Source organism: Lepisosteus oculatus, unplaced genomic scaffold (genome assembly GCF_040954835.1).
Source record: "Lepisosteus oculatus isolate fLepOcu1 unplaced genomic scaffold, fLepOcu1.hap2 HAP2_SCAFFOLD_45, whole genome shotgun sequence".
Lineage (NCBI taxonomy): Eukaryota > Metazoa > Chordata > Actinopteri > Semionotiformes > Lepisosteidae > Lepisosteus > Lepisosteus oculatus.
The window spans coordinates 2,061,461-2,080,160 of record NW_027167988.1 but is presented as its reverse complement, the minus strand read 5'-3'; the positions used below and the strand labels follow the sequence as shown (position 1 = coordinate 2,080,160).

Genomic DNA, 18,700 nt, shown 5'->3' with positions numbered 1-18,700 from the left:
AACACTTTACAGGTGCCATTCCCCGGCATTGTGGCCATTGTCGGTGCTTCCACGCGATAAGATAAGGCGGAGGAGAGCGGGGCATGCCCAGCGGCAGACATTCAAGGAGGGGGCAGGGCGAGGTGAGGTGAGGTGCGACACGCCGGAGCCCCGACGCAGCTAATGCGGAGCACTTGTTGGACTGGCATCGAAAGGACGTGTGCGCACGGAGCGAGCCTTCCCTGCGGCGGAGCGCGGGAACTTTCTCCCCCTCTCCCGCTGCAGGAGTTGTGTGCACTGCAGCGGTGCCGAGAGAAAAGCACAGAAGGCAGCAGGCTCTGGAGAGCAGGTAAGAGACGGAGCCTTGTGGGCAGGCGAGCAGGCCCGTTTTTTGGAAATTGCTGAAAAGGTTTGTTCGGTGTGTGGCAGGCGCACGTCGCGAGCTTGCGTGGCGATCTGCCGGTCTGGAGTTATGCAAATGAGGCCGAATTGCATCCCGGGACATGCTGCGAATGCGCAACGGCGACTGCAGATGTGTAGGAAACGGCGCGCTCGTTTTCTCGTTTTGCCCACACTTTTGAGTGTTAGTGTGGCGTGTGAGTGTGTGAAAGAGTGGGCCCAGCAGGAGGCGGTGGCGTGCGGGGCTAGGAGGTGGCCTAGGCTGCGGGATTTGTGCTGTGGGTGCGGGCCGCTTGCAGGGGCCTGTTTAACTCATACTTACCTGGCAGGGGAGATACCTTGATCAAGAAGGAGGTTCACCCAGGGCGAGGCTCGGCCATTGCACTCCGGCTGTGCTGACCCCTGCGAATTCCCCAAATGTGGGAATCTCGACTGCATAATTTCTGGTAGTGGGGGACTGCGTTCGCGCTCTCCCCTGATGTGCTTGGTCCAAAATCAGATACGGGAGGGTTAGGACACCACGAGCTGCGTGGCTGCGGAAGGATCCCGGTTCGACAGGAGTGGACGCCGCTGCTGGTTCTCGCTGGCTTTTAGTTAGGGGTCCGGAGAAGCATCTCAAGCTAGTTCCACTACTCCTTCCGGACGTTCATTCCCTTTTCAAAGTCAGTCGTTTTGCTGTAGTCTGCGTTCTTTAGGCTGATTATCGAGGTTAGCCTTTATTTGGTCATGGGGGGCCTCGGTACTGTATGCTGAGTCTAAAGACAGTTTCACCCGTTTTCTGATTGCTCGGTTCTGTACCAGTGCAGACATGTCAAACAGTGAATGGCTGTACCTCTACTGTATCCGTGCTCAATGAATGAAATCGGTAACAAATGAATATATGTCTAGTTATACGAAAAACGAGTGGTTTATCGACTCATCTTCATTTGCAGATTTAGAGGCAGCTTCGATATTCGTTTTACAGACGGGTTTTTTTTTTTGAATATGGGTCACACACATGCCACAGCAACAAAACATCTCTAGAGATGAGGCTATAGATCACCTTTCCATCCTGCAGGTTTTCCTCCCAAAGCCTACGGCACCAACGGCGACCCCTGCTGGCCGGGAGAGCAAAAGCTTACAGCACCTGGTATTCCCAGGCAGTCTCCCATCCAAGTACTAACCAGGCCCGACGCTGCTTAGCTTCCGAGATCAGACGAGATCGGGCGTGTTCAGGGTGGTGTGGCCGTAAGCAAAAGCCCCGGTGCCTGACTCGCTACTTGAAGCTGTGTGTGGCGGGGGTTCCGTGCCCCCCGAGCGGGACTGAAGGATCGTTCGTGTGCAACTCTTTGGAAAGGAGCTGCTTTCCAAATCGCATTGCGTGCCTGGATGTTGGCGAATGCGCTCCCTTGTGTTGACTCGTCCCTCACTGGAGGAGGACAAACAATCTGCACGGAGGAGCACCAGGCAAGTCTTCACCAGACAAAAACCTCCAGTGCACAGCACTCTGGAAACATTTCGGGGCTTTCGCGTGTTTATTTCAGCACGTAAAGCGCACCGGTCCAACACGTCGGCCGGGCGCGCGGCGCCTCCGCCCTCTTGTGGCCTTGCGGCATCAGAGCAAGAGGCTCCTTCTCGCTGCCCTTCCGCTGTGTTGCAGGGCCCCGAGAGGGAACCCGGAGCGCGCACTTTGTGGGGGGCGGGGGACCGCGTTCGCGCTCTGCCCCCGGTCTCTTGCGCGAGTACTAAATCTCACGGACAGGGGGGCCTCGTCATTGATTGTTACAGGTGAGACGGGGATTAGGAAGAGACCCCGACTGATGGGTAAAGGGGAGCACTAACACCAGAGGGACACCCCCGGCGTCTCTTTTTGAGAGACGCCCTGGGGTTTCCTAATGGCCAAGGAGGGTCGGGACCTCGGTTTGACCTCTGTTTGTGCAGCAGAGTGTCGCCATCAGGAGGCTGGGGCATAAGAGAGCCACACAGCCCGCAGGGTGAGCGCTCCCTACTGGTCCCAGTCACACCTCTTGCAGGAGCAGCAGCAACCGGAGCTTTTCCGGGGTGGAATATCCCATCCGGGTGCCGGCCAGGCTTACACCTGCTGGGCTGCCCCGGGGGTGAGCCCAGTCGAGAGTCGCAGGGCCAGATCTAGTCACCGGGGAGAAACGATACAAGTGAAGGATTGCTCGGCTCTCGGCACTTGAAAAGACCGACAAATGTCTCGTTCCCGCCGGAGCTGAATGTACCCGCATGTGTGGTGTCGTCTTCTTCCCCCGCCCCGCTGTGTTTGCTGTATTGTCTCTGAAGCCGCCCCCCCCGAGACGAGACGGGCTTTTCCTGTGCCCCAATTAACACTTTACAGGTGCCATTCCCCGGCATTGTGGCCATTGTCGGTGCTTCCACGCGATAAGATAAGGCGGAGGAGAGCGGGGCATGCCCAGCGGCAGACATTCAAGGAGGGGGCAGTGCGAGGTGAGGTGAGGTGCGACACGCCGGAGCCCCGACGCAGCTAATGCGGAGCACTTGTTGGACTGGCATCGAAAGGACGTGTGCGCACGGAGCGAGCCTTCCCTGCGGCGGAGCGCGGGAACTTTCTCCCCCCCTCCCGCTGCAGGAGTTGTGTCCACTGCAGCGGTGCCGAGAGAAAAGCACAGAAGGCAGCAGGCTCTGGAGAGCAGGTAAGAGACGGAGCATTGTGGGCAGGCGAGCAGGCCCGTTTTTTGGAAATTGCTGAAAAGGTTTGTTCGGTGTGTGGCAGGCGCACGTCGCGAGCTTGCGTGGAGATCTGCCGGTCTGGAGTTATGCAAATGAGGCCGAATTGCATCCCGGGACATGCTGCGAATGCGCAACGGCGACTGCAGATGTGTAGGAAACGGCGCGCTCGTTTTCTCGTTTTGCCCACACTTTTGAGTGTTAGTGTGGCGTGTGAGTGTGTGAAAGAGTGGGCCCAGCAGGAGGCGGTGGCGTGCGGGGCGAGGAGGTGGCCTAGGCTGCGCGATTTGTGCTGTGGGTGCGGGCCGCTTGCAGGGGCCTGTTTAACTCATACTTACCTGGCAGGGGAGATACCTTGATCAAGAAGGAGGTTCACCCAGGGCGAGGCTCGGCCATTGCACTCCGGCTGTGCTGACCACTGCAAATTCCCCAAATGTGGGAATCTTGACTGCATAATTTCTGGTAGTGGGGGACTGCTTTCGCGCTCTCCCCTGATGTGCTTGGTCCAAAATCAGATACGGGAGGGTTAGGACACCACGAGCTGCGTGGCTGCGTAAGGATCCCGGTTCGACAGGAGTGGACGCCGCTGCTGGTTCTCGCTGGCTTTTAGTTAGGGGTCCGGAGAAGCATCTCAAGCTAGTTCCACTACTCCTTCCGGACGTTCATTCCCTTTTCAAAGTCAGTCGTTTTGCTGTAGTCTGCGTTCTTTAGGCTGATTATCGAGGTTAGCCTTTATTTGGTCATGGGGGGCCTCGGTACTGTATGCTGAGTCTAAAGACAGTTTCACCCGTTTTCTGATTGCTCGGTTCTGTACCAGTGCAGACATGTCAAACAGTGAATGGCTGTACCTCTATTGTATCCGTGCTCAATGAATGAAATCGGTAACAAATGAATATATGTCTAGTTATACGAAAAACGAGTGGTTTATCGACTCATCTTCATTTGCAGATTTAGAGGCAGCTTCGATATTCGTTTTACAGACGGGTTTTTTTTTTTGAATATGGGTCAAACACATGCCACAGCAACAAAACATCTCTAGAGATGAGGCTATAGATCACCTTTCCATCCTGCAGGTTTTCCTCCCAAAGCCTACGGCACCAACGGCGACCCCTGCTGGCCGGGAGAGCAAAAGCTTACAGCACCTGGTATTCCTAGGCAGTCTCCCATCCAAGTACTAACCAGGCCCAACGCTGCTTAGCTTCCGAGATCAGACAAGATCGGGCGTGTTCAGGGTGGTGTGGCCGTAAGCGAAAGACCCAGCGCCTGACTCGCTACTTGAAGCTGTGTGTGGCGGGGGTTCCGTGCCCCCCCGAGCAGGACTGAAGGATCGTTCGTGTGCAACTCTTTGGAAAGGAGCTGCTTTCCAAATCGCATTGCGTGCCTGGATGTTGGCGAATGCGCTCCCTTGTGTTGGCTCGTCCCGCACTGGAGGAGGACAAACAATCTGCACGGAGGAGCACCAGGCAAGTCTTCACCAGACAAAAACCTCCAGTGCACAGCACTCTGGAAACATTTCGGGGCTTTCGCGTGTTTATTTCAGCACGTAAAGCGCACCGGTCCAACACGTCGGCCGGGCGCGCGGCGCCTCCGCCCTCTTGTGGCCTTGAGGCGTCAGAACAAGAGGCTCCTTCTCGCTGCCCTTCCGCTGTGTTGCAGGGCCCCGAGAGGGAACCCGGAGCGCGCACTTTGTGGGGGGCGGGGGACCGTGTTCGCGCTCTGCCCCCGGTCTCTTGCGCGAGTACTAAATCTCACGGACAGGGGGGCCTCGTCATTGATTGTTACAGGTGAGACGGGGATTAGGAGGAGACCCCGACTGATGGGTAAAGGGGAGCACTAACACCAGAGGGACACCCCCGGCGTCTCTTTTTGAGAGACGCCCTGGGGTTTCCTAATGGCCAAGGAGGGTCGGGACCTCGGTTTGACGCCTCCCCCGAAGGACGGCGCCTGTTTGTGCAGCAGAGTGTCGCCATCAGGAGGCTGGGGCGTAAGAGAGCCACACAGCCCGCAGGGTGAGCGCTCCCTACTGGTCCCAGTCACACCTCTTGCAGGAGCAGCAGCAACCGGAGCTTTTCCGGGGTGGAATCTCCCATCCGGGTGCCGGCCAGGCTCACACCTGCTGGGCTGCCCCGGGGGTGAGCCCAGTCGAGAGTCGCAGGGCCAGATCTAGTCACCGGGGAGAAACGATACAAGTGAAGGATTGCTCGGCTCTCGGCACTTGAAAAGACCGACAAATGTCTCGTTCCCGCCGGAGCTGAATGTACCCGCATGTGTGGTGTCGTCTTCTTCCCCAGCCCCGCTGTGTTTGCTGTATTGTCTCTGAAGCCGGCCCCCCCGAGACGAGACGGGCTGTTCCTGTGCCCCAATTAACACTTTACAGGTGCCATTCCCCGGCATTGTGGCCATTGTCGGTGCTCACACGCGGTAAGATAAGGCGGAGGAGAGCAGGGCATGCCCAGGGGCAGACATTCAAGGAGGGGGCAGTGCGAGGTGAGGTGAGGTGCGACACGCCGGAGCCCCGACGCAGCTAATGCGGAGCACTTGTTGGACTGGCATCGAAAGGACGTGTGCGCACGGAGCGAGCCTTCCCTGCGGCGGAGCCCGGGAACTTTCTCCCCCCCTCCCGCTGCAGGAGTTGTGTGCACTGCAGCGGTGCCGAGAGAAAAGCACAGAAGGCAGCAGGCTCTGGAGAGCAGGTAAGAGACGGAGCCTTGTGGGCAGGCGAGCAGGCCCGTTTTTTGGAAATTGCTGAAAAGGTTTGTTCGGTGTGTGGCAGGCGCACGTCGCGATCTGCCGGTCTGGAGTTATGCAAATGAGGCCGAATTGCATCCCGGGACATGCTGCGAATGCGCAACGGCGACTGCAGATGTGTAGGAAACGGCGCGCTCGTTTTCTCGTTTTGCCCACACTTTTGAGTGTTAGTGTGGCGTGTGAGTGTGTGAAAGAGTGGGCCCAGCAGGAGGCGGTGGCGTGCGGGGCGAGGAGGTGGCCTAGGCTGCGCGATTTGTGCTGTGGGTGCGGGCCGCTTGCAGGGGCCTGTTTAACTCATACTTACCTGGCAGGGGAGATACCTTGATCAGCCTGTAGGTGGAGTAGTTGGATTGTTTTTCTTTTGTTGGAAGCAGTATTCGATTTGCGGTTTTTGAAATGGCAACCTTTGGATCCCGTAAGAATGCTGTACGTTTTGAGCTTTTGGATGATCTCTTCATGGATCGTATGCAGTTCAGCAGAAAAGTGTTACAGAAGGAACTTGGCTTTGAACCTCGGCACTTGGATTTCATCTTCGCTCTCCCAGGTCAGAAAGCATTTGAGGTTGTATTTGCTACCTATCCTCTGTTTGAACAATGCGTGGATGTGTTTGAGGCAAAAAGAGGCAAAGTTCCTGCACTTGAGAAGATCAACTTGCAGCCTCTGACACAGAGAGAGAGGAAAACGGTGCATGTTGTTATGTTCTCGGAACTGGCAAAGACGGAGGACATTCACACCTGGCTTAACCAGTACTGCACCGTCCACCATGGAACTGAGGTTAGAGATGTTGATGGTATAAAAACAGGAGCAAGGAAATTCGAGGTTCGCTTGCTACCGGACAGCGTAAATGGAGGCTTAAGGCACCTGCCCTCTACAATCCGGCTGGGCGCCTGCAATGGCTATGTGTTTTATGTGGGACAACCAAAGGTGTGTCGGCGCTGTGGTGCTGTGGGACACCTGGCATCGTCCTGCACTGTGAAATGCTGCAAGACCTGTGGCAAACAGGGACATTTAGCCTCTGACTGTTCAATGCTGCCAAAGTGCAATTTATGTGGCTCGGAAGGACACGTTTTTAAGAACTGCCCTCACGCCTACGCCAATAAACTCAAAATGAGAAAGGATGAGGCAGTGCTTGTTTCAGCCAAACCGGCCCGAAAATCCAAAGCAAACAACAAGTCAAACAAAGAACCCTTGTTGGACAAAGACTCTCAGCCTCCAGCCAGGATCAGTCCTGCTGTGGCTCCGGGGCTGGTGGAAGAGAAATCCACTACGCCCCCACAACCGCAGACTGCACCAGACAAGCACGAGGGTTTGAAAACCCCCGAGAACAGCGAGGACCCCTCCCCCACTCCTGCTCCTCAGAACGAGGGCCAGTGTGGGGCCCCCCGGTGGAGCGGGTCCAGCGAGGATACCCAGGATTCAGCGGAGCTGCTTTTCTCAGACTCTGCAAGTGCTACAGATGCCCTCCTCTCCTCCATCCAGTCCATCACGGAGGATCTGCAGCAGCTGGTGGGTGAGGGGGAAGAGGAGACTGGTGCATCGGCTGCACCCCTTTCCCCTCAGTGCTCCCAGGAGCTGGACTTGAGGAAAAGAAAAAATGACTCTGTTTTCTCCCCGAGCGAGGAGGAAGGAGAGCATGGTGATGGGGAGAGCTGGAACCTCTCCACCCCTCCCTCTACCCCCTTCCTTGAAATGGACTCTGTGAACGCTTTTACTGCTGCCACCCTGATGAAGGCTCATTCAGAGGATGGCTGGCAGGAAATTGGTAAGAAGAAAAAGAAAAAGAAAAAGGTAACAGGTGAGACCGAAGAGAAATGTGTTTTGTAAAGACTGGTTCCACTTTCTTATGTAATATGGCTCTTAACATAATTTCTCTTAACACAAGAGGTATCAATGACAGAGTTAAATGCCAGTCTGTCTTTGATTACCTCCAGCAGAGAGAGGGAGATGTGTTGATGTTGCAGGAGTGTGCTTTAGCCTATCAAGAGAGGTATAAAAGTTTTGAAGATAGGTGGGATAAAGGGCCTTCTGTTTGGTCAGGGGACAATAACAACAGAGCCTCTGGCGTGGCCATTCTTTTCAAAGGATGGGCATTCAAATTGAAAAGTATTCAGAGGGTCATAGATGGCAGGTTGCTGTGTGTGGATGTGGAATGGGGGACCGTTAACCTGCGGCTAATCAATGTGTATTGCCCTACTGACGTAGGAGGAAGGGTGGAGCTACTCAAGGCACTCTCCCCCCTATTGTTATGCAGCACAGACGTGATAGTGGGAGGGGATTTTAATTGTATCTTAGAGCACACAGACAGGCAGTCTAGCTCGCCGATAAAATTGGATTCCAGCTCACTGGCCCTGCAAAACTTAGTTCAAGACTTTAAACTCTCAGACACATATAGATGTATATATCCCACAACAGCAGGATATACATGGTCAGGGAGGAATAGCAGCTCCAGAATTGACTATTGCTTTGTCTCAGAGAGAGTGAAAGTTGTTGGGGTCACTCTTCAGCCTGTCTTCTTCTCAGATCATCAGGCTTTAGGGTGTAGAGTGGAACTCCAGGGCGGGACTGTCTTTGGCCCAGGCCTCTGGAAACTCAACACAAAGCTGCTAGAGAACGAGGGGGTAGTATCCCGCTACAAGGAGAAACTATCACAGTGGCTGTCCTTGCAGTGTCTGTACGGGTCAGTAGGAGAGTGGTGGGAGGAGGTGAAGGTGAGGACAAAGGCCTTTTTCATGGCTGAGGGAAGGAAGGCTGCTGCCAGACGGAGAGGAGTGCTAGCCAGGAAACAGAGGCAGCTGCAGCGTCTCTACACGATGCTGCACAGTGGCTTCGATGTGCTCGAGGATATCGCCCTTTTAAAAAAGGACATCCGGAGCATAGCCGAAGAAAGTAGTCGAGGAGTGCTGTTAAGAAGCAGAGTGCAGTTCTTGGAAGAAAATGAGAAGTGTACTCGCTTCTTTTTCAGGAAAGTGGTAGGCTCCAAGACTGTCATGGAAAGTGTAGTTGATGAGGAGGGACGAGAGAGAACAGAGCCGAGTGCTATCCTCTCCTGCACCGAGGCCTTCTACTCAAGACTGTACAGCTCTACAGAGGTAAAGGATGAAGATATTCATTTTTTTACCTCAAAGCTAGAAAACATTTTGAGTGAAGAAGATAGGGAAGTACTTGAGAGGGATTTGACAGTAGAAGAGCTGAGACAGGCTATGGAGAGCTTACAGAAGGGGAAAACTCCGGGTGCTGACGGGCTCCCTAAAGAATTTTATTGCACCTTTTGGGATCTGCTTCAGGATCCGCTACTGCTCCTATTCGAGGAAAGCTACAAGACAGAATTGCTGCCTGACTCCTTAAGAGAAGGCACTATCTCTCTCTTGTTTAAGAAAGGAGCAAAAAATGACATAAAGAACTGGAGACCCCTCAGCCTGTTAGGCGTGGACACTAAGATCCTGTCCAAAGCCCTTTTCCTGCGCCTACAAAATGTAGTGGCCTCACTGGTAGGGAAAGAACAGACTTGTGGGATAGCAGGACGCCTGATGAGCGACAACCTGGCCTTGTTGAGGGATGTCTGTCTGTACTCTGAGGATCGCTCCCTCCCTCTGTGCATTTTAGGTGTAGACCTAGAAAAGGCCTTTGACCGCCTAAACCGGCAGTACTTAACATCGGTACTTGAGCACATGAAGTTTGGCCCCATCATGAGAAAGTGGATTAACCTGCTGTACACAGGTAGCAACAGCAGAGTCATGGTTAATGGCAATAGATCACGCACCTTTGAAGTCTGTTCAGGGGTGAGGCAGGGCTGCCCATTATCCCCCTTGTTATTCGTTTTGGCTATGGAGCCCTTAGCCTGTGCCTTGCGGCAGGATCAGGCCATTAATGGGATACCAGTGCCTGGAAGTGGGGGAGGAGAGGTAAAGACATCTCTATACATGGATGACGTCACCCTGCTCCTCTCTGACAATGCCTCAATTAGCAGAGCTCTGCAGTGCTGTGATCGGTTCTCTTTGGCTTCCTCCGCAAAAATTAACACATCTAAGAGTGAGATTTTTTATCAGAACTGGAGGGAGCCAAAAGAAGGACATGATCTCAGGCTGCAAGAGAAGAGAATTAAGGTCCTGGGGGTGTATTTTGGAGAAGAGATGGGAACAGTAAATTGGCAGAACAAATTGCCAATCTTAAACAAAAAACTGATGCAATGGAAGGACCGAGACCTCACCATGACAGGGAAGGTGCTGGTCATCAAAGCCGAGCTCTTGCCTGTCTTGAATTTTCTGGCTTCTACCTTCCCAATCCCACACCGTGTTGCGGCGGTGCTGAGGAGATTGATGTTTCAATTTCTATGGGGTGGGAAGCAGGAAAGACTCAGAAGGGAAATAATGTACAGGCCGCTACCCTCAGGGGGGAAGTCTGTCCCAGATATTGCTACGAAGCTGCTGTGCATTTTCCTGGCCTCTGTGCTGAGAGGCTTTGCAACAGCACCTGCAGCGCGTACCTGGACTTATTTTTCCAGGCTCTGGGTAGGTAGGGAGGTGTTCAGAGTGTGGGGTGTCAGACCCAAGCTGGACGTCCCACTCTCTGACACATGCCCTGCAATTTATGGGACAGTTAAAAGTTTTCTAAGATCTCACCCAATTGGCCATATTCCCCTCCGAGATGTCAGCGTCCAAAAACTGGAAGATTTCGTAGCACCCCAGAACAATAGGCAGACCCCTGTGGGCATTTTAACATCAGCCCAAACAAGGAAGGTGTGGAAACACACATCCTCTAAATTTCTGTGCAACATTCACAGAGATTTAGCCTGGAGTGTCGTCCACCAGTGCTTACCGGTACGAACTTTCTTGTACCGTAGGGGCCTCACCCCCAGCCCTCGCTGCGTTAGGGTGGGCTGCGGCGAGGAGGAGACTGTGACCCATCTCCTGTGGTCCTGCTTTTTTGCTAAGGCCTTCTGGGCCCAGTTTGAAGATTGGTTGCAGGCTCTCTCGCCCCAATTTACCCTGACCGCTGCTTTCATCATATACGGCATCTCTCCTGTCAAACTTCCCCCTGACGTGTTTGACAGGATCTGGGCCGTGGTGAACAGTGGGAAAGACGCCCTGTGGAGAGTGAGGAACATGGGGCTGTTCAAAGGCATCGAGGTCCCAGTCAAGGCAGCAGGTAGCCTGGCCCTGTTCATCACCCGAGAGAACTATTACCTCAGAGATCTGTGGAGAGAAGGGAGGGAGGAAGCAGAAAATCTGTGGGAAATAGAGGGCATTGGACAGTATCTCAAGAAACTGTGAAAAACATTATCATGTTTAAATAAAGAATGTGATTTGCACCAGAAAAAAAGAAAATTGTTGCTATGTAACTGTTACCGTGTCAAAATGTAATGAGATGTGATCATATATACTGTTTTAAGTATGTATATTAATGTAAAGCTTTCTGATTTGTGATTTCCTGTAATTTTTTGTGAAAAGAAAATAAAGTTCTTAAAAATCGAAAAAAAAAAAAAAAAATCGAAATCGGTTCACCCAGGGCGAGGCTCGGCCATTGCACTCCGGCTGTGCTGACCCCTGCGAATTCCCCAAATGTGGGAATCTCGACTGCATAATTTCTGGTAGTGGGGGACTGCGTTCGCGCTCTCCTGATGTGCTTGGACCAAAATCAGATACGGGAGGGTTAGGACACCACGAGCTGCGTGGCTGCGGAAGGATCCCGGTTCGACAGGAGTGGACGCCGCTGCTGGTTCTCGCTGGCTTTTAGTTAGGGGTCCGGAGAAGCATCTCAAGCTAGTTCCACTACTCCTTCCGGACGTTCATTCCCTTTTCAAAGTCAGTCGTTTTGCTGTAGTCTGCGTTCTTTAGGCTGATTATCGAGGTTAGCCTTTATTTGGTCATGGGGGGCCTCGGTACTGTATGCTGAGTCTAAAGACAGTTTCACCCGTTTTCTGATTGCTCGGTTCTGTACCAGTGCAGACATGTCAAACAGTGAATGGCTGTACCTCTATTGTATCCGTGCTCAATGAATGAAATCGGTAACAAATGAATATATGTCTAGTTATACGAAAAACGAGTGGTTTATCGACTCATCTTCATTTGCAGATTTAGAGGCAGCTTCGATATTCGTTTTACAGACGGGTTTTTTTTTTTTGAATATGGGTCACACACATGCCACAGCAACAAAACATCTCTAGAGATGAGGCTATAGATCACCTTTCCATCCTGCAGGTTTTCCTCCCAAAGCCTACGGCACCAACGGCGACCCCTGCTGGCCGGGAGAGCAAAAGCTTACAGCACCTGGTATTCCCAGGCAGTCTCCCATCCAAGTACTAACCAGGCCCGACGCTGCTTAGCTTCCGAGATCAGACGAGATCGGGCGTGTTCAGGGTGGTGTGGCCGTAAGCAAAAGCCCCGGCGCCTGACTCGCTACTTGAAGCTGTGTGTGGCGGGGGTTCCGTGCTCCCCGAGCGGGACTGAAGGATCGTTCGTGTGCCACTCTTTGGAAAGGAGCTGCTTTCCAAATCGCATTGCGTGCCTGGATGTTGGCGAATGCGCTCCCTTGTGTTGGCTCGTCCCGCACTGGAGGAGGACAAACAATCTGCACGGAGGAGCACCAGGCAAGTCTTCAGTGCACAGCACTCTGGAAACATTTCGGGGCTGTCGCGTGTTTATTTCAGCACGTAAAGCGCACCGGTCCAACACGTCGGCCGGGCGCGCGGCGCCTCCGCCCTGTTGCTGCCCCTGCAGCTGCTTCACTTTTCCCTTTAGTTGCCATCGATTTTTTTGTAGTGCTATACATATACGATTGAGGTATCTTAGAGTTCTCCTTCGAAGACCCAGCACTCTCTTTTCTTTTCCCAGTGTTACTCATATCGGACTTTTTAAACCTAAAAAAAAATCGTTTTTTTTTCTTTCAATTATAACTGAAGTTTAAACAACTAGTGTTAAGTCCTTATTTTTCTGTAGTCAAAAAAAGCAAAAATTAATATTCAGGTCATGAAAAACTCAAAAAAACTCCCCAACCACTAAACTTTACCTCCCACCTGAGCGCCATCTTGAACGCCCCTACCACCAGAGAATGCTCACGATTTCGGAAGCTGTCTCCGGGACGTGCTGATTCCACACATCCTGAATAAATCATGATATTGTTAGTTGCTGTAGCTAGACGTTCAAATGAGTTTCATGGCCAGATGGACTGTTTCCTCCAGCGGTATAATATTGCAGTGAGACAGCACGATGCCTGCAAGACTATGTCACGCTAAACGCCACAGATTGCGTTTGTCCGTTCGTGTCAGTCGTCCCGCAGCCACGGGAAGTGGGACACAAACATGCTGCAATGCTTTCAAGACGTTAGGATTTGTTTGTGCAACATCCAAGAATAGTACTTGTGGCTTGAATGTGAACTGTACGTGCCCGCCCCCTTTCCTCTGTAGTGCATGAGTTCCTCCCGGCATGCCCTTCGTCATTGTTCTGTCATCTTGTATTTAAAGGGTTGTATTTCTGCTGCTGAAAATAAGCAACGGTTTTCTCACAACGCCCTTTGTTCCCAACGGAGCCCTTGTCTGTCATGAAATTCTTCAAAACCTCAAGCTAGAAGAAGAAGAAGACGACAAATATGAAGCGTTACAGCAACGACATGCCATGAGACGATCGATAACGATTTCCATAGGATCCCCGCGGTTGCCTGGCAACCGTCAGCTTTGCGCAGTGGCAGTATCGTAGCCTGTGAGGTTTAGCCGAGGCGCGATTATTGCTAGTTGAAAACTTTTCCCAATACCCCGCTTCCGCCGGTTTGCAATACAATCGGCGAAAGCAATTTTTGACAGTCTCGTCAGAGACTGAGCAAGGTGTTTAAAGACAGATTTGGTCACGGTGATATCATGGTAGAAAGAAACGAGCTTGTTACGTGTCAACAGAAACGCTCTTTAGCTCTTTCAGCTTTATGCAGAGAACAGCGTCTGTCGAGATTACTTTTGTGTCAGCGCGAAACGCCGTGTGCTGTCAGTATGATTTCATATTGCTCATAGCGGCGCCTGGCTTTTGTCTGTCAAACGTTAGGTTGCGCTTCTTCATGCTGCATCGTCGGCATGAGTGGAGCATTTTAAACGTCTGTACTTACTGCGCCCCATAAGAAATCGTTTGTCCCCATTCAAAAGAGATTGTGCGATGTCCTGCAGCGTTCGCAAAGCAAACCTTTGACAGTTTGAAAAGAGGAATTTATTCTGCTTCCTGTGCGTGCAGTAGTTACAAAGTTGAACGTCTTTACACGATCTGCTGCAGTTTTCAGTGGGTGGGCTTTGTCAAATGGCTTGGAAAAACGCACTGTGTTTCGGCTCGGGAAACATCATGAGCAGTGTCCTGCATGTTTTCTGTGTATAGCTGTCTTTTAACGCATACAGAATTCATTCGAAATCATTGATTTCTCCAATTAACAAGGGTCCCTTTTTGAACCTGCCAGAAGCATTCTTTCAATGTAACAGATTTACTCCGGGGAAGGGCAGCATGACATTGAGAGTAGCTCAAGCTTTCAGCACCTTTATCTGACTGCATGTATGCAGACACTGCTCAGAATCCCCTGTAAGATTCTCCTTCAATTCCGTTTTGCAGTGCTTTAGCTCTTTCAAAAGGCTTCGCTTTGCTAGTCACAATCCAAGGCTCATGACAGCATTTGAAAACATTCGCAACTGCGTTGGCCGGGAATCGAATCTAGGTTAACTGCTTTGAAGGCAGCTATGCGCAACACTGGCTCGCTCCAGAATAAATCTCGCGTCGAGGGCATATTTTTTTCCATTTTACCGTGAGTCGGGCTCAGCTGCACAGAGGAGAGAGCAGAGCAATGAGGTCACGGGGACAGGGGAGTCACACGCTGGCGGTTTGAATACGCGGAAGATCACTGAGGGATCCACAGTATATGGACCCTCCGTGCGCCATCAGTCCACACTCCGGACTCTGAATCCTGCCATCCGAGTTAAGATCTCGGCGGAACCTGAGGCGCAGTTCCTTTTAAAACGTAATCTGGTGAGCATTTCTAGAATCGTACTTGTATAGATGCAGCCTTTAATGTGTTGCTAGGTTAAAATTGATGACTTCTTGTATTTCAGTAGGCAACTGCCCTCTTGATTTCGGATTTAATTTCTTTATTACAGGGGCGCTTTTATGAAGACAGAGTCATGTTCAGGTACTTTGCTTGATGGAGGAAGCTCATTTCGGACTCTGTGATCTGCTCACCTGGAAAGGTCTGCTATACTACTACAAGAGAGAAGTAGAGTCTGGAAGAAGGGACAATTTTATGATGCTTTGGAAGATAATGTTTTTTTTTTCTTATACTGAAAATGAAAGGTAGTTGTTTCTATATGGACTCAGTCTTTGGAATTTGTATATTTATATATTTCAGTGAACCCTCAGCCATTCCTTCTGTATTGTAATTCAATTTCTCTTTTAAAATTCCTTCCCCACTTCTAGGACCTGCAGTTGCTGAACTCCACAATGGCTTCTATTGGAAAGTCTGTGACTGAGACCAAGTAAGTGTTCACTTTTTTATGAAACCATTATTTATTTAGGAGCAATGAGCAATTCTTATATAAATGCAATAAAATCATTATGCTCAAACTATGAGAGAGAAAATTAAGGATAATTTAAGAAATCAGTCTTAGCTTGTTTCTATACACAGATGGTATTATTTATTTTCAAAGGAAACCCGCGCGGATTCCCCTGGTGTGCAAGATGTACCTGAATACTCTTGATCAGCTTCCTGCTCACTTGAAGAGGGCGTGTATGAAGCACGCCACGGCAGAAAAGATCAGGATGGCCTCTCAACAGGCGAGGGAGGACATGATGAATCACCTGAAGAACGGGGTCATCGTGGATTACCACAGAATAGAGATCGTGTCTGGTGAGGCAAACAGGATAGTGGTTGTAAGACTGCTAGAGTCCTTGGGCCTTTTTGTACATGGGAAGCCTGAAGACACATTGGCAAGGTGAGAAATTTTAAATCTGTAAGGCTTCTGTAGTTTCTTTTTGAAATCATTGTTACAACATATTATGTAAAAGCATGTTGAAAAGAATCTACCTGCATTCCAGCGGCCCTGAGCAAGAGGCCGCTGTCCAGGAGGAAGAGATGCCAGAGGCTGCTCTAGAAACTGAAACAGAAGCGGATAAGGAAGGGGAAGATGTGAGCTCTGAAGAACTCTATCAGCAGTAAGACTTTTTTATTTTTCAGATGTATCTATTTTTTACTAAAATTCTAATTTGTCTTATAGGTATAAAATGTTTAAACCGGTGTTTTATATCCTTACAGGCCCTCAGTAGTTAAAAAGTATCAGCAGGCCGGAAGAGAGTGGCCCAAGCTGGACTCTATAGAAAGCACTCCCTGGATGCTCCTCTCCTGATTGGATTCAAACAGTACCTTACCAAGGATCTGGGAGTGGCAAATTATTCTCAGGAGGTATTTATTTTTTAAAGGCATTTAAAATTAAGCAATGGTATCTTCATTGTAAATGTTTTTATTTCTTAGCTTAAAATTCACCCATGTGAAATGATGTCAGCCATAAACATCATGACTCTATATTTCCTACCTGAATCTATTCTACTTAAATTATTACATTATACACAATTTGAGTTCATTTTAAAAAGTAAAAGGTAATGAAAGGAATGCATTTTCATAAGAAAGATAATACCGATATGCATGTGATAATCTTCCTTATATCATGTAGTGCGTCATTTGGACACTTTGTGGGCTTCAAATACAAAGAAAATCATGTTCTATGGTACAAGATAAATACAAAACTTAAGCTTCTTTATAAAGCATAAGCAATCATTTATTACATCGCTTCTTGAATTAAATCTTTTGACAAGAGGTAAGACTTCTGTTACATTTAAACCCATGTTTAGCTGTGTTTTTTAGATTTAACTGAACCAATTTCTGTGTGTGATAATGTCCTTGAATTCTGACAACATCACACTAAATTACATGATATAAAACAGCTAATGTTTCTAGAGATAAAGTTTCTGAGATGCTTCTAATTACTTTTTATTACCAGGGACAGTTTAATTCACCTTGTACAGTACTGTAAGACCAAGATACTTTTTTTAAAAGTTATTTAACATTTTATAGAACTTTGTCTACTATGGCAACATGATGTGCTTGGTGAAACTTGGAAAAATACTGCTTGGCCACTTATCTTAAGATAAAGATAGGATAAAGGTTTATCTTTTGCACCTACCTGACCCCCAGGGAAGGCCAATGCTTTCTAAGTTGATGGTTCCCTACAGTAGACTGTACTTTAATTTCAAAGGTAATGTATATTGACCCAAATCAGTTTTGGAATCCAATCTACTGACGAGATGGAGCACATCCTTTTTTCAGGATTTTAGCATCATACGTTTGGTATATTTAGTCCCTAATGCTGAAAGAAATGATCATAGAACATTTGGACACTTTGTGGGCTTGAAATACAAAGCAAATCATGTTCTATGGTACAAGATAAATACAAAACTTAAGCTTTTATTTTAATTAGATTTGTTTATAAAGCATAAGCAATCATTTATTACATTAATATATGTGAAAATAACATTTTAGCATCATACGTTTAGTATATTTAGTCCCTAATGCTGAAAGAAATGATCATAGAACATGACATCTAACCTTACCTGCGGTGTTTTTAATCCCTATTGCTCAATGCACGGTGAAAGCATTCCATACATGTGTCTGACAATGAGGAATGGGCCCCTGAGACAGTCATTTGCCTGTTTCACAAATGATCGTATTTTACTAGAGATTCTGTTTGGGATTCAGATGTGCATTCGGACAGCAATCCCTTTCGAGAAATGATACGTTCTGGATGAGGTCAAAGGTGCTGGAACACTGTATCTAGGATGTGTTTGCAGAGACTGTGTGTCTCCTGCTTCAACGCAGTGATAAACAGATGTGCTCCTTTAATTTATTGGTACATGCCCAGGGCAGTAAGCAGTCTGAGGATTTATTTCCAGATGGCATAGAGCAGTGAAGCAGTGAAGTAGTGCAAAACACTGGATCATTATATTATTAGAATCTATTCTACTTAAATTATTACATTATACTCAATTTGAGTTCATTTTAAAAAGTAAAAGGTAATGAAAGGAATGCATTTTCATAAGAAAGATAATACCGATATGCATGTGATAATCTTCCTTATATCATGTAGTGCGTCATTTGGACACTTTGTGGGCTTGAAATACAAAGAAAATCATGTTCTATGGTACAAGATAAATACAAAACTTAATGTTTTATTTTAATTAGATTTGTTTATAAAGCATAAGCAATCATTTATTACATTAATATATGTGAAAATAACATTTTAGCATCATATGTTTAGTATATTTAGTCCCTAATGCCGAAAGAAATGATCATTTGTTTAACATGCACGGGTCTGTCTCAAAGGATGCAGTACTCCTGAAGGGTCTCAAACCCTACATTTCGGATGCCTAGCTGTATCCCTCACATGTGGCACCTCAGAATGACTTCTAACCTTACCTGTGGTGTATTCAGTCCCTATTGCTCAATGCACGGTGTACATACTGCATACATGTGTCTTGAGAATGAGGAATGGGCCCCTGAGACAGTCATTTGCCTGTTTCACAAACAGGGACCTGGACCTAGACCTGGCCCGTACAGGGCTCAAACCCGCGACCTTGGCGTTATTAGCACCACGCTCTAACCAACTGAGCTAACCGGCCTCACGACAGTGCTCCTCTCTGTGCTGCAAAAAATCAAACTCAGGGAATTTCTTTTGTCCTCCTTTGAATAGAAAGCCGTGTAATTCAGTGTACGGGCTTTCTCGTGCAGTTTCATGGTTCTTGTAACCCAAATCCTACACTGGCCTGAAGTGCCCCCCCATTTCACAGCATTTTTCAGCTGATTTAAAATGTACCTAAAG

At 49.1% G+C, this 18,700-nt stretch overlaps 6 non-coding genes and 1 pseudogene across 6 annotated transcripts; 4 read left to right on the top strand and 3 right to left on the bottom strand.

The window, feature by feature from the left end:
• Positions 1-692: 692 nt before the first annotated feature.
• LOC138229377 (U1 spliceosomal RNA) lies at positions 693-856 on the top strand. Its single transcript, XR_011185797.1, has one exon. It is a non-coding gene; the product is annotated as a U1 spliceosomal RNA (small nuclear RNA).
• A 636-nt stretch (positions 857-1,492) lies between these two features.
• On the bottom strand, positions 1,493-1,611 carry LOC138229492 (5S ribosomal RNA). Its single transcript, XR_011185903.1, has one exon. It is a non-coding gene; the product is annotated as a 5S ribosomal RNA (ribosomal RNA).
• A 1,788-nt stretch (positions 1,612-3,399) lies between these two features.
• Positions 3,400-3,563, top strand: LOC138229401 (U1 spliceosomal RNA). Its single transcript, XR_011185821.1, has one exon. It is a non-coding gene; the product is annotated as a U1 spliceosomal RNA (small nuclear RNA).
• A 636-nt stretch (positions 3,564-4,199) lies between these two features.
• Positions 4,200-4,318, bottom strand: LOC138229316 (5S ribosomal RNA). Its single transcript, XR_011185747.1, has one exon. It is a non-coding gene; the product is annotated as a 5S ribosomal RNA (ribosomal RNA).
• Positions 4,319-11,295: 6,977 nt separating this feature from the next.
• Positions 11,296-11,436, top strand: LOC138229432 (U1 spliceosomal RNA; annotated as a pseudogene).
• Positions 11,437-12,071: 635 nt separating this feature from the next.
• LOC138229481 (5S ribosomal RNA) lies at positions 12,072-12,190 on the bottom strand. The gene has a single exon (XR_011185892.1). It is a non-coding gene; the product is annotated as a 5S ribosomal RNA (ribosomal RNA).
• Positions 12,191-13,482: 1,292 nt separating this feature from the next.
• LOC138229451 (U4 spliceosomal RNA) lies at positions 13,483-13,624 on the top strand. Its single transcript, XR_011185862.1, has one exon. It is a non-coding gene; the product is annotated as a U4 spliceosomal RNA (small nuclear RNA).
• The last annotated feature ends 5,076 nt before the right edge of the window (positions 13,625-18,700 follow it).